This window comes from Eriocheir sinensis, unplaced genomic scaffold (assembly GCF_024679095.1).
Source record: "Eriocheir sinensis breed Jianghai 21 unplaced genomic scaffold, ASM2467909v1 Scaffold68, whole genome shotgun sequence".
In the NCBI taxonomy this organism is placed as follows: Eukaryota; Metazoa; Arthropoda; class Malacostraca; order Decapoda; family Varunidae; genus Eriocheir; species Eriocheir sinensis.
In genome coordinates this window covers 736,976-752,500 of record NW_026112031.1, presented here as the reverse complement: position 1 = coordinate 752,500, position 15,525 = coordinate 736,976, and the positions used below count along the sequence as shown (strand labels likewise).

Genomic DNA, 15,525 nt, shown 5'->3' with positions numbered 1-15,525 from the left:
TAATAATAATTCCTGATGACTGCACCTCCATGGTGATGTGGTTATCGTGCCAAGCTACAAATCCACAGATCTAGGTTCAAATCCCAGTCGGTGAGCACCTCACCCAACTGTTCATTCTCCCTCTTGTGCCTGTCAAATTAATGGGTACCTGTGGAAACCTGTGGTAACCCAGATGTTACACCTGCCCTCTCTTTTGGGGTAATGGGTTCATATCCACCACAGGCTAAAGGGCTAATGTGACAGAGGTCAGCACTCAGACCATGTCCAACTATAGTATGTGCCCCTACCTTCACCTTACTTTCACTGAGAATGTGGATGACTGCCTTTTCCTACTTTTCAACCAATCAATAACCAAGCCCATAATTTTTGCAGATTTTTGCAGGGGTCTATAAGGCATCATAGTTTCATGAGGTGGGCGGGGAAGAGGTAAGGATCAAGCAAGGATGTGCAGGTGTGGGAATTTTTTGTAAATTGGCACTTTTTGGGGCATTTTAAGGCGGATTGCAAAACATGGGTGGGGCGGTAGCCCCCTAGCCCCCCCCCCCCCCCACACACAGAAATTATGGCTGACAACAGAAACTCATGTTAGAAAAGTGTGTCAAAAGATATGTTGAACTGAATTGTTTGCTTTGACCTAAACTCTATCGCTAGGAAATATGAATTAAACATTTATTCCTTAAGAATGATAATTTGACAAAAAAATCAGACATATATGTAGATATATTTTTACATAGCTGAGAATAACTAGGGTATGGATCTGTGACTTTGGCACCTCGTATAATTTAAAAACTATCAGGGCTGTCCTTGTTTATAATTGTGGTTCGTTGGCAGATCTAAAGGGGGGCCCAGGGGGCCGCCCCCCCATGGTCCTGAGCGAATACTGGAAACTAGCTCAGATGCGCTGCAGCTATAACAACAAAACTCGCAGGACATTCCAAATTGTATGGTAGGCAATTTCATCGGACTTTTCAACAATCGGGCCTCCGGCAAACTTTTTTCATGAATCGGCTCCTGTTGCAGTTAAGCATCAGTACATTAATCTTGCTAGCCACAGCTTGATCAGGTCTGATTAAAGTACCTGTAAAGAATGGCATTTTTATATTTTCAGACCTATGATATTTTAAGCTTACCTCTTTTCCTGGTAGAATCTGGCAATAGGTGCTGGATTTTTTATAAGAGATCCAGGGTGACTTGCTTGGAGAGCCGAAAGCGTTGAATGAACTCCTCTTCCGAGTACATTTCAAAGGGATCCCTACGGCTCCTGAACAAACGGGTTCTCCTTCTGATGGCCAGGTCTTCCCATTGTCCCACGTGAGCCATTCTACGTAGCAGGTGTCTGTAGGCTGCCATTGCTGCTTTTTCTGTAATAAAAATTATATTTAATCTTTTGTGTCATCACCCTCATCAAGGATTATTTTCATTTGAAGTGGAACTTAAGCAACAAGGTCTGTCTGAATATAAGCTTGAGCTTAGGTGGCCAATGTAATTATTCCCCATAATGGTGTGAAATATTAATATTGGCCATGCTGGGGTGGGCAGGCTCAGTAAAGAAGGCTGCTTCCTTGACCTATTTCATAGCATTCACAGTTCATACTTATTGAGGTTTACTGGCGTCAGGCTCACTGTAGTATTACCAAAGTTAAGGTAAAGTTGGGGGCACACGCTATAGCTGCGCTGCGCGTGGGTTCTCCGTTGCATGAACACTTGAGCCTGTGGTAAGAGGGAGCCCAACACCCCGGGACACAGGGCCAGTGTGACATCCGGGTAACCACAGTTTACCTTCCCCAGGTTTCCCCAGGTACCCATTTATCAACCAGCCCGAGAGGGAGGAAGATCAGCTGGGTGAGCAGCACGCTGACTCCTCGGGTCGGGATTCGGATCCGGGCCCGCGGTGTAGTAGTCAGCCACGCTGACCACTAGACGTTGTAGTATTACAATGCACGAATAATAAAGTCATACATCCTGTCAAACAGCCTCACCCGGGTGTAATAATACATTTTGTTGGGGCTACGGCATGGCGATGATAGGCGAGCCTCCTGTCAGCCTTCCAGCAAGTTGTAAACACGCCTTATCCCGCCTAACGTATACTGCCACTTTAAAAACACTTAACAATCATTCACAGCCGGAAAAATACGCTTGGTCTTACCTGTATATGGATGATGAATTGTAGTAATTGCGGCAGCCTTCCTCTCCCGCGTGACGCCAGGCCGGAGGGGTGAGCTTGTTGTCGTCACGACGCTTTAATCTTGTAAAACGCGGAACGGGTACTGTTGTCAGAGAAACACTAGTGTTCTGCCTAATAGGATATTTTTTTCCCGAAATTTTTTTTTATAATTTATTGTATTTTTTACATTCTGTTTAAATTCTGTTAACAATTTAAATCACGATTTCGACGAAGACAAGGGGGTACCCGTGTCCTCGACACTCGACCATGTTCCAGTATTTTGGCGGGCATTTCAAGTACTCTCAGTAACGACTTGACTTCATGGGAAGTAACGTCCTCGACCTTCCGTCTAGCAATACCAGCAAGTCGTTTGGGTATGATCATCCGTCGTTGACGTCGAAATTTTGCTGACGGTGACCGCCGCTTCTGCTGACCGTTATATTTTTACTTTTAGAGAGGGTACAGAAGCCTCGTCGGGTAGCGTCACAAATTTTACCGACGGTAGCGCCCTTCTGCTAACGGTGCTGGTTTTGCTGGGAAGACGCGTCGGTCAGCTCAAATTCCAGACTGAAGCCGTTCACGTTGCCATAAGATGCAGAACGCATCAGTTGGTAAGTAGTGATCAAAACTTGTTTGGCTCGAAACTCTCTTGCTCTAAGTAGAGGTGTATATTATGGACGCCTTAATGAACCAGAATTTATGGCACCAAGTATTTCTTATAATTATTTGCTCTGCCGCTGGCTTTGCTGTGTTGCGGCTGACAGCCGGCCTGATGATAAGTCTTCCCTAACTCGCCTCCTGAAGGCATCTCGTAGCCGAGTGGTTGGGCAGGGCATACCCACCCTCTTGATCCATGGTTCGATTTGACGAGACAGGATTTTTTCCTTCGTGTGTTTCCATTTACACAACTTTACAGCCATGCATACTGTGGAGAAAGCATCTGCTGCCTTCCAATGTGTGTGTGTGTAGGAGGTCCGTTAGAATGATATACTATGAGACTAGCTCACTGAGCATCATCATTGACCAACGTCATGACTGCATTATGTCATCTCAGTTTCACTCTCACATTATAAAATGTACTAAACCCTGTTGTTATTCTTATTCATGTGGTCAATTTTGAGCCTTTTTTCATTGCTAGGATAAGTCATTAATTAGGCAGCTGTTGTAGTAGCTAATACTATACAATAATATAAATAATGTGAGAAACATGGTAACAGCTGCAGAAATATATCCAGTTGCTCTGTTTACCATCGATAACCATTTCTTATCTTTTCTATGAAAAATTAATTGTTCTACCAGCTTAATTTTGCAGAGATAATAATCCTGTAATATAATGAAAATATTTTGTTATATATACATATCTTTATATTGTATATGTTACACAATCTTCCTTCAATGAATTTACCATACCAAACTTTCACCTATAGGCTTTGTTGGCTTTTCTTTAGTATTTATTACTTTCTTGGAAAAATGTTTGGACTTCACTGCGCAGACTTCACCCTCCCCTTTATTAATCTTTCGTTTTGCAGGCCCAAAATCCCACTTCTTCAGGCTTGTTTGTCTCTGAAACATAATACAGAACTTAACATGACTTTCCGCAGTTGAAATAACAACATATACCACAGATCACTGCCATTATCTTTAAACACGCTACTTTGATAACACAGTGTTGCTGGAAACTTCCAGCGGTCTACTGGGCCTCTGGAGAGCTACCAGGAGCAGCAGGCAGAGGAGGCTGAGCAAAGGCCCGCCCACATACAGGCCCGCGGTCGCGGCCTTCCAGGCAGGAAGTGGCTATACGCTAAACAGGATAACTGCCAACAGTTTAACTATAGCATTGCCATGACAGTTCAGCAGTTACCTTCTTCCCCTCTCCTTTTCTTCTGTGATGTTCTTATCCTCCTTCCCTTTAACAAACCAACTACCATTGCTGACCCTCTTCATACCTATTCTCGTCCCTTTAATACACTTTTGAACCCTCCCTACTTGCGACTCTGTAGCACCTTCCATGTTTCGCTTTTAACATGACCCCTCTACCATATCAAGCCCTTCCTGCTACCATGGCCTTGTAATCGTCATAATTACTGGCTACCCCATAAGTCCTACTAGTAGACACTAAACGTATTACTGTACCTCACTTCTCCATGCAGCCTCTCTCTCTCTCTCTCTCTCTCTCTCTCTCTCTCTCTCTCTCTCTCTCTCTCTCTCTCTGATGGCATGTAACAACAGTTGTTGTTAAGGAGGGGGGAATTTATGAATATTCTGTCCTGTCTGTCTCTCTAGCTGGCTGGCTGTGGCTGGCTGTGGATAGATGGAATGAATCTGTGGTGCTTTCTCTCTCTCTCTCTCTCTCTCTCTCTCTCTCTCTCTCTCTCTCTCTCTCTCTCTCTCTCTCTCCTTGTTCTTACCTCCCCAAAAAACCAGGTACCCAAGGAACGGTAGCGTGACTTTTTTGCTGACAAAGGGACAGTCCCAGTTGGACCGATTGCAAAAAATATATAATGTATATATATATATATATATATATATATATATATATATATATATATATATATATATATACATATATCTATGTCTCTCTCTATATGATGAACATTTTGTTAGGCTACAGTTCAGATTTGGAGAAATATGCATTTTTTGAATGCAATGAAATTCAAACATACCATGCTCACTCCTTTACACATTACCATAACCACCACAGCCATCTCTTCCTTGTCACCCTTCCGCCTTCTTTACTCTTTTGAACCTACACTGAATTAGAGCGCACCCCAGCGTGGTCCTCAGCCATGCCACTCACTGCCATTACCCCGGGAGTGATGTCTTTGCTGCCAGCAAATAATAAATATTTTTCCCATGGTTATACTCAAATCAGAAGAATTGTTATGACGAAATAAATCACTCATTTATATGTCAAAATTTCATAATCCTAAATAATGATAACAACACATGCCTTCTCAAGGCCTTTCGCTTGACCGTGACTGGCCGGTTGAATGCACAACGCCATTGCACGGCACCCTTGGCAGCTTCGCACGGGGAAGAGAGCAACTGTCGATGATTAGCCCAATGCTGACATGTCAACAAAGAAAATAGCCGGGATGAATCAGCAGGCAATCCAATGATGGAGAAAGGAGGGTATGAAGAAACGAAGTTTAGAAATAAAAGATGCTGGGGGCCCTCATCACCACCCACGGCAAAGAGGCGACTCCATCATTCGATCAGCTCACGCAGAACCCTCTCGACGGCAGTCAGATAACAAGAAACATGCAAGTCCACGTTGCGAAATTGCACGGAGAGGAGGCCGCTCGTGAAGCTGGCTGCATCCTGGACGCCTCCTGGCCTTTTCCTCACGCAGAGAAAACAGGGAGGTAATAAATTGCCTGGCATATATCGTTATTCTATTCTTGTTGCTATTTATCGCATGCTACAAAAAAGTCCAGAACCATATATTTCTGTTAGCGTAAAAGTAAATACGGTACTTCCTCCTCTTAATAACCAAGAAGTGAGGCTGGCTGGGCTCCATGGTAACCGCCAGTCCCGCCCTCCCTGCACTCATCCACGTCCCCACCTTATGCCACGCCTGCTGCGTGTTATACTTACTCCCGCTTGCTGCACATTATTGCTCGAATCGAACACACACACACACACACACACACACACACACACATCTGTGTGTCCTTCGATTGTTTTGCCGTCAATCATTCATGTTATCATTATTCGCATGTAAAATTAAAATGAGTATGTACTATGTAGGTTTATACCACGCAATGTGATGAAACAGTCGGGCAAAAATGATGTGTTCGCTGGTTTCCTTTGTGCCAGCAGGCGGCGGAGTGTAGGTCGTGTTTGTCAAAACATCTGCTCTTCCCTGCTGTATTTTGAAATAACTCTTACTGTGCAGGGTAAGTTTTTCAGATTTCTTATCACATGTATCTTATATTTAGCCACTGTAATTTAGTTTGTAATAGGGTACCCTTACGATTGGCACAGCTTTGATGAAATGACTCATTCCAAAACTTGATAGCCTAACTACATGCTGTATTTTGTTTTCTCGTGATATTTTTTTCTTTTTGTTTATTCGTGTCATTAGCACCCTAATGCCTTGTGTATATATTGCCGTGCTTGAATTAGCTGTAACTGGTGAAATAACTCATTCTGCTCATTAACACAAACTTTACTACATTTTCTCGTCATTTTTTCTTAAGTATCCATTTTCATTTCTATTAAATGTAATAATGCCATATTGTCAATGCTTGAAATTCATTTGTCATAATATTTAGTAATATATTAACCTACAACATAGCCTTAAATACATACTTTTTTATTAATTTTCCCAAGAACATTGGGCATTTGGTAAACATAGCCTGCTGCATCAGTGTAAGTGCATAATGCTTTTTTTTTTGTGATGGCTTTCAGCCACCATAGTGTGGTGCATAATTTTTTTTTTCATGATAGGCATATCCTACTGCCTAGTGTAAGTGTACTAGCCTTATGTAATAATCTGCAGGATGGTTGCGGCTAACAGCTCTTTAAAAGTGACAATTTTGTGGACTAATTAATAATTGGGTTTTTTATTTTATTATTTTTTTTTTACTTGTGATACCTACTGTCCTTGACTGGTTATGTGTTCAAATTATGCATGGAAGACAAAAAAATTTCATTGGTGAATAATGCAAGAGCCAATCTGCAGTTCCCATGACAGTTGGTGTATAGTTCTTGCGCCATTTCTGGCTTGATTAACATTAACTATAGGAAAGATAATTGATCGAGAATAATGAGAGATATGGTTGGTGAAAGAGAGCTATATAGCTGATATATCATCTGAGTAATATAAGTTAAGTAAGTGTGATATATATGTATTATATTGCACGATAAATGTACAAGAACAAATTTAGTTTTAAGTTGTAATGACATCTACTTACAAGCTTCAGCTACGGGTGTCTATAATTTTATTTTAAAGACCATTATATATTTTACTGCTGTAATTTAATCATTCATAAAACTCAAGGTGAACCAATGAAGTTTTCATTATCGCCAGTAATACATATATTAGTGACTGATTATAATATACTAGGAATTCTTACTGGATTTGTTTTGTATGTGACATTGCAAAAAAGTGATTTGCTGCAACATGGTATAATTGTACAGTATATTTTTTATTGATTTAGTTAAGTAACCTGGTATCTATATTTGGAATTACAATTTTACTGGTCGTTGCAGTATTTTATTTTATTATGTCCTATATACGTGTTAATTGTAGTATATATATATATATATATATATATATATATATATATATGCTATATGCTATATATATATATATATATATATATATATATATATATATATATAACCATTATAGCTTTATGAAAGTAGGTAGTAGGAAAACCTTGTATGCTTGCTATTTTGCACTGTCAGGCCACACCACAGCTTCTACACATCATTACTTTGGATACTGACATTCTTATGTTTGCTGGGTTGTCATCTTAAGTAACGTGAACAGGCTCATCCAATTCTGCCTTGACCGACGCGTCGCCCTTGTCTTAATGCTTGAACAGGCTCGGTCAATTTCTTGCATGACCGGCGCGTTCTTGTCATCTTAAGTAACATGAACCAGACTCCGTCCGATTCGTACATGTCGATACATCATGCAGCATGTCATAGTGCCGAACAGACTCAGTCCAATTGTTTACACTTCTAATGTTGTACAGCGTAGAAGTGCATTTCACCGCTTACAGGAGTCATTTTCTTGGCGATGCATGTGTTTTCCTTTAGCCTTGGCCGTCCCACGTATACCTGTTTTCCGCATGTCATTGCAGGTAGCTGACAAGCCAGAGGGCTGGTGTTGAAGTTGTCCATTATAGGATATGTCCTCTGCAGTACCTCTGCAGAAGTGTTTGGACTATTTAGCCTATTATGAAGCCCTTTCAGCAGGTTTCTGATTCTCTCTCCCCTCTGTGTGTGAGAAATCATGTCCTGAATTTGTCACTGTGTTTGCAATCTGGACAAACAGTTTTAGACCAGGTTTGTGATGTTTGCCAGGAGTATGCTGGCCGGAACCACATGCCCTTCCCCTTCCCCAGCACAGACTCGTCAATGCAATTTCAAATAAGGATGGGAAAGGAGTTGGGGAAGGTTGCTGTAGTCAACAATCAGCTTATCCGACACCTTAGGGTCTTGGGTCCTTGTTGACAATACAGTGACCCCTGTGTATAAAAAAGTGGAGTTTCCATAATGTCCGAAACTGATTTGGGACAAGCTTGAAAAAATATGGAGGTATTGAGGAGGGTCAGTGGTCAATATTTCTTAGAACATATGAAACATAAGAACATAGAGGTCTGCAAGAAGGCCAGTAGGCTGTACGAAACAGCTCCTTTGACCCTAGCATCTCCCGTGTTTTACAACACCTAATATCGCTGTCCATAGTTTATCTGGTCTGTTTTGAATGCCAGAAGCAGGTGTGGCACTCACCCACATGACTGCTAAAGCCTATTCCACTCATCCCACCCCTGTTAGTAAAGCAATTTTTGCCTATGTCCCCTGTTGAATCTGAATTTATCCAGTTTAAACCCATTGCACTTCGTGTCTCAGCTCTCTTACCCTTAAAACTTCTTATAGATGTCCTCCCCTTAACAAAGCCCTTCTGTCCATTTATAAGCCTCAGTCTTGTCTCCACACCCTTCGCCTTTCTAAGAAATATAGGTTCCAACTGTTTGAGTCTTTCACATCATGTGGCAAGTTTCTGCCCTGAATCATCTTAGTCATCTCCTCACTACCAGTTCTAACATTTGATATCCATTCTATAGTAAATTTGACCAGAGCAGGCCACCATAGTCTGAATTGAGGGTCTAACAATGCTAAATATAGTTTGAGGGTTTCCAGGCTTCTGTTAACACGCTCATGAAATACGTCCCCAGTACCTATTAGCCATTTCGCTTGAATGCATTGGCCTTGTGGACGGAATCAGGGCTCACTAGACCCCTGAAGTCCTCTGCCAGACCTTGTGAGTGTCATTTAAGCAATAGTTATGTGAGGGGTTGGCTATACCTGCTGTATCTAGTTTCTTTTACAGTCTACCATCAGTGAAAACAGCGCAAAACAATATATTCAGTGAAACCAAGAACCCAAACCGAGCGACGTTTTTTTGTTTCGCTTGCCCTCAAAGAAATGCATCCAGTTGTTCAAGGAATTTGTATTCCTCTTGTTATGTTATTTTTGAGGTCGCCAGGAAGTAAAATAATTAACTTGAGAAATGCAAGACGACTTGGTACCAGTGGTGAAGATGAGAGCGCAGGTGCTCTGACGGGTGTTCCTCACAGGAATGGATGCAGAGCTGTCTGTAGAGTCAACCGGCTTCTTGAATTTCATTCGGTCCCCCCATTCATCATCATCACCACCATATTCATCACCACCTCCACCGTTACCTGGAACAGCACGTGTTGGCAGCATAGCTATTGCGCCTACACCCTCCCTGCATGAAATGGTTGTCGTTTTTTCCCTCGTTAACCTTAAAGCTCCTCCTCAGGTTTTGGCAGGCAGTGAGTGGAGGGTGGGTAGTTGGAGGTGAAGACCGAGGAGATGAATGAGGGTACTGTGTGGCGATCATGAATGTGGTGTTGATCTTGTGGATGTGGTATTACTTGAGAAGGGGCAGAAAGGCACAGTGGGGAGTGGTTTTATGTGGCCTCTCACCCTCTTCCATGTGTATCATCCCCGCCTCTTGCTCCACCTCTCTATGGCAACTCGAAGAAAGGTTGAGGGACTTGGGAGCAAGAGAGAGGGGCAAGGGTCATGAACTGTGACCGCAGGAGGCATGAGTCTTCCCTGGTAATATAGTCTGCCGACAGGCCAAATCATCCCCCCACTCCTCACAGGCAAAATTTTCCCAAACTTGCCCATACCCGGCAAACGTCAAAGTGGTATGATGGCTCCGCCCATTTCCCCGTGGCTTGTCAGATGGTATAGTCTGTAGGTCTTGAGATATGGGTGACCCTCTTCATTCAACAGACTCCCATTTGTCTTGATTTATTTTTTTTGTCTCGATCCAGGTTATTTATTCTTTCTGCATTTGTTCTACCAGGGTGGTATATATTTTCTTTGCCTCTTGTACATTATGTATTACTGTGTGTGTGTGGAAGTTCCCCATGTCCTGCCAAGTCCACTGCACGTCACGGGTCAGGGAGTCTGGGCTGAGCCGCTGTCAGCTCTTTCCGTGGAGGCATTGAAGAGGTGGAGTATGTCGCTTCCATGGCGGGATTGGCAGTACGCAGCGTAGAACCGCTGATCTTGTCCTCCCTAACGAAATGGCCCGGCCCAGAATAACACTGCGATATAGACGGAAATGACGCGTCCGCTGGATGTGGCAGGAAACAAGCCGCTGGTACGCCAACCTGCCTGAGGATTTGCAGCATTGCTCGGATTGGACCGCGAGGAGGCAGGCAGAGGCAGAACAGGCGAAAACTCGGGCGTTCCTTGTCACTCCCAGGCCAGGGGTGACGTGACCTGGCTGGCCCCTCGGCTAATGGAGCCCGAATCTTTCGCCAGAGGGAGAGACAGGCGTGGCCTTTGGGTCGGGGAGGCGCACCAGGCGACCAGCAGCCCTGCCCGGTCGGTTTGACACTTTCTGGCTGTATACGGCCCGCAGCCCGCCTGGGGAGCAGCAGGTCCTCAGTGTTATGGCGGCGTTTGAGCTTTCTCTCGCTCATGTTGACGCGGTGGTTTACCTCCCGGATCTCCCCTCGTCATAGTACTACCTGTCCTGTGTTGGAGGTGTTGGGTCGCCGGGAACTGGGTGTGGCGGGTCGCCGCGGGTAGAAGGCGGCGACCAGGATAGGCATCGGCAGCGTCAACCTCGGCAGGGCAGGGGTTTTCCCGGCCGGGTGCGGGTGGTGAACAATGACGGGTGCTCCAGTCAGCCTACGGGAGATTTCAGCCAGGTGGACGGGGAGGGCGGCAGTACCGGGAGGGTGACCGCAGGCGATGTGGTCACTCACGGGGTGGTGGTGGAGCTTTACCTTCCGCGTCTACCCTGGGGCTCAGCGAAGGTCTAAGACCTACCCGCTTCCAGGTGTGATGTCGGCTCACCAGTGTTGAGAAGGACACCCGGGGTCGTCGACGGTGGCCTTCAGATAGGAGGCGCCCTGCCCGGTTGCGCTCTGACGCCTTCCCATCGTTCGTGGTGAAGGCGTTAAAATCTCCCGATGAAGGTGGCCTCCTCGCTGGCAAGCGTGGACAGCTCACCGAAAGTGGGCTCCTCCGCCGTAGGCCTGACAGATGCCGTAGAAAGTCCAGGAGGCGTCCGGAGCCAGGCGCGATGGTGACGTAATGCCTCCACCGCCGTCGCCACATAAGCCGCGGGGTGCCGCTTGCTCGAGCAAGAAGTGAATCCTTGACCAGATACTACACCCGCTTGTCTGACCGGCTTGCGCGAGAAGTGCAAAAAGACTTCTTCATCCCCGGAAGAAGGGCACGCTGCTCTGGAAGGCGTCTCCTGCAGATAACCACATCCAAGACTCTCGCGCCATTGCGGCACGCAGGTTGAACCCTACCGCGGATGCCACAGATGTTCCATTGTGGGACCGTGAGGCGGTGGAGGCATCCACGGACCAGCTTCCTGGGCGCGGGTCCGATCACCCTCGGCAGGTCGGCAGCCGCCACGTTCAGGAAGGTGGGCAGAAGGCAGTGCCGCAACAGAGGGGCTGACCAGATTTTACAACGGGCGAGGGCAGCGGTAGCAGGCTGTTCGCGCGCGAGGGCGGGGAATGCTGAGCACCGAGGGCGGCGTGGATGGGGTTGATGAGCTTGATCACATGGGAAGAGGAAAGCCTGAACGGTGGTTCCGGCAACGCGGGCCAGCTTTCCGGGAAAGAGTTTCCACTACTGCTGTTTAGCCCGATCCGAGAGCACTCTCGGTTCGACGTCGGCGCCGAGTACCGTCGCTATTGTTAAATGGCCTTGCACCGGGCAACTATCGTGTTGCTGCTGGCCGCAATCAACTGCTGCCGGACTACAGAAGCTCCTCACCCTCATTAACGATGAGGCCACCTTCATGGGGCGCTTCAACGCCCGCCAGAGGTAGAGGCAGGAGAAACCGCGCTGGGCGCTCGCCTCAGCGTTGAGATGCCTCAGGTCGCCCTGAACACGAAACCAACGCGCGTCCGAGGGAGGTGCTAGACCTTTCCCATGGTCACCGCAGCCGCTCGACGTCCAGGCGACGTGTTATCCACCACGGTCTTGCGACGACCGCCTTGCAACCTCGTCCAACCTTCCGGTTCCGCCGCCTACTGCCTCCCCAGACCGGTGCGCTGGACCTGAAGCCCGACAGACGGGCGAGATTTAGGGTGAACGTCGACCGCCACCTCGCCGACACCATCAGCCCGAACGAGCATAGAGGCGAGAGATGCGCGAGTTGACGCCTTCCGGCAAGGGCGGCAGACAGGCGTACCCCGCTCGCGGCTTCGCCTTGTGTTGACGGGCCATGGGACCGGTAATTGCCTACTGCTTACCCGAGGTACGCGAGGCCAGCCACCCGCATCAAATGGTACAAAGAAACTCAGCCACTGGGTCAACACTGAGGCGACGAGAATGTATTGGGCTGCCATCCGACTGGCTGGGGCGACTGCAGCCAGAATGCAGACTTACACAAAAATAATTTAAACTTGTATGAAAATAAAAATACAAAAAACACATAAAATTAGGTAGTTTTGTTTTGAAATACATATACAAAATACACATAAAATAATGTAAATTTGAATGAAAATATATAAACATATACACTTAAAATAACGTAAATTTGTATCAAATATATATAGAAATACACATTAAATAATGTAAATATGTATAAAAAAAATAGATACAAAACACAAATAGAATAATGTAAAATCGTATCAAAATAAATACACAAAATATTAATAAAATAATGTAAATTTGTATGAAAATTAAGATGCAAAATACCCATAAAATAAAGCATTTTTTATAAAAATATATATATACGAAAACACATAAAATATCTGATTTTGTATTAAAATAAGTATACAAAATGCACATACAATAAGGTAAATTTGTATTGAAATAGATACGCAAAATACATATAAAACAATGTAAATTTGTTTCAAAATATATAAAGGAATACACCTAAAATAACGCTGATTTCTATAAAAATATATATACAAAATACACATATAATTAAGTAAATACGTATAAAAAAATGTATACAAAATACACATAAAATAATGTAAACTCGTATCAAAATAAATAAGCAAAATACTATTAAAAGAATGTGTGTTTGTATAAATATAAATATACAAAATACATATAAAATAACGTAAATTTATATTAAACTATATACAAAAATATACATTATTAAAATAGATATACAAAATACACATAAAATAAGCTAAATTTGAATTGAAATATATATACAAAATACATAAAATAATGTAAATTTGTATCAAAATACTTATAAAAATACACATATAATAACGTATATTTGTATAAAAATATATAAACAAAATACACATTAAATAATATAAATACGTATAAAAAATGTACAAAATACACAAACAATCATGTAATTCGTATTAAAATAAATAGACAAAGTACCAATAAAATAATGTAAATTTCTATGAGAAAACATATAAAAAATACACATAAATAACTGAAATCTCAATAAAAATATATATAATATAATATATTTTTATACATAATTAGAATATTTAATGTATATTTTGTGTATATATATATATATATATATATCTATATATATATATATATATATATATATATATATATATTATATATATATATATATATATATATATATATATATATATATATCCAATATTTTATATGTATTTGTTTATATATTTTCATACAAATTTACATTATTTTATGTCGAGTTTGTATATGTATTTCACTCCAAATTTGCCTAACTTTATGTGTATTTTGCATATCTATTTTCAAACAAATTTAAATTATTTTTGTGTATTTTTGTATATATTTTTATACAAATTTTAGTTATTTTATTTGTTTTTTGTATATATATTTTCCTACAAATATACATTCTTTTATTGGAATTTTGTGTATTTATTTTCTTACGAGTTTACATTATTTTATGTGTATTTTGTATACATATTTATCTACGTATTTAAATTATTTTATGTGTATTTTATATATACATTTTCATAAAAATTTACGTTATTTTATTGTGTGTATTCGTATATATTTTGAAACAAATTTTATACAAATTCATGTTATTTTATGTGTATTTGTATATATATTTTCATACAAATTTATATTATTTTATGTGTATTTTTACATATATTTTATTACAAATTTACCTTATTTTATGTTTATTTTGCATATTTATTTCATTCAATTTTAAATTATTTAATGTGTATATTTGTATTTGTATTTAGGTTATATTATGTGTGTTTTCTATATATATTTTCATCCAAAATTACATTATTTTATTGCTATTTTCTTAATTTAACTCGATACGAATTTAGATTATTTCATAGGTATTTTGTATACATACTTTTATACTCATTTACATTATCTAATGTGTGTTTTGTATATATTTTTTTATGCAAATTAATTTTATGTGCATTTTTGTACTTATATTTTTATAGAAATTTGCGTTATTTTATGTGTATTTTGTATATGTTTTCTCATACAAATTTACATTATTTAATTAGTTTTTTGTTTATTTATTTTGATACGAATGACATGATTATTTGTGTATTTTGTTTATACATTTTTATACAAATTTATGTTATTATATGTGTATTTGTTAAAAATATTTTGAAACAAATTTACTTTATTTTATGTATTTTGCATATATATTTCAATTCAAATTTAGCTTATTTTGTGTGTATTTTGTATATCTATTTTCATACAAATTTAATTACTTCTGTGTATTTTTTTTATATAGTTTTATACAAATTTACGTTATTTTATGTGCATTTTGTATATTTATTTTTATACAAATACTTATTCTTTTATTGGTTTTTTGTTTATACCCATATAATACCCATATAATAACGCATATTTGCATAAAAATATATATACGAAAATTTATACGAATATACATTATTTTATGTGGATTTTGTATACATTTTCTATTCGTATTTATTTAATTTTATGAGTATTTTTTATATATATATTTATAGAAATCTACGTTATTTTATGTGTATTCGTATATATATTTTGAAACAAATTTACATTGTTTTATATGTATTTTGCATATCTATTTCAATACAAATTTACCTTATTGTATGTGCATTTTGTATATTTATTTTAATACAAATTCAAATATTTTATGTGTATTTTGGTATATATAATTTTATAAAAAATGCGTTATTTTA

At 40.8% G+C, this 15,525-nt stretch overlaps 1 pseudogene; it reads right to left on the bottom strand.

Moving 5' to 3' along the window:
• The window catches only part of LOC126993815 (putative nuclease HARBI1), a 3,921-nt pseudogene extending 2,571 nt beyond the window's left edge, over positions 1–1,350 (bottom strand).
• Between the last annotated feature and the right edge of the window lie 14,175 nt (positions 1,351–15,525).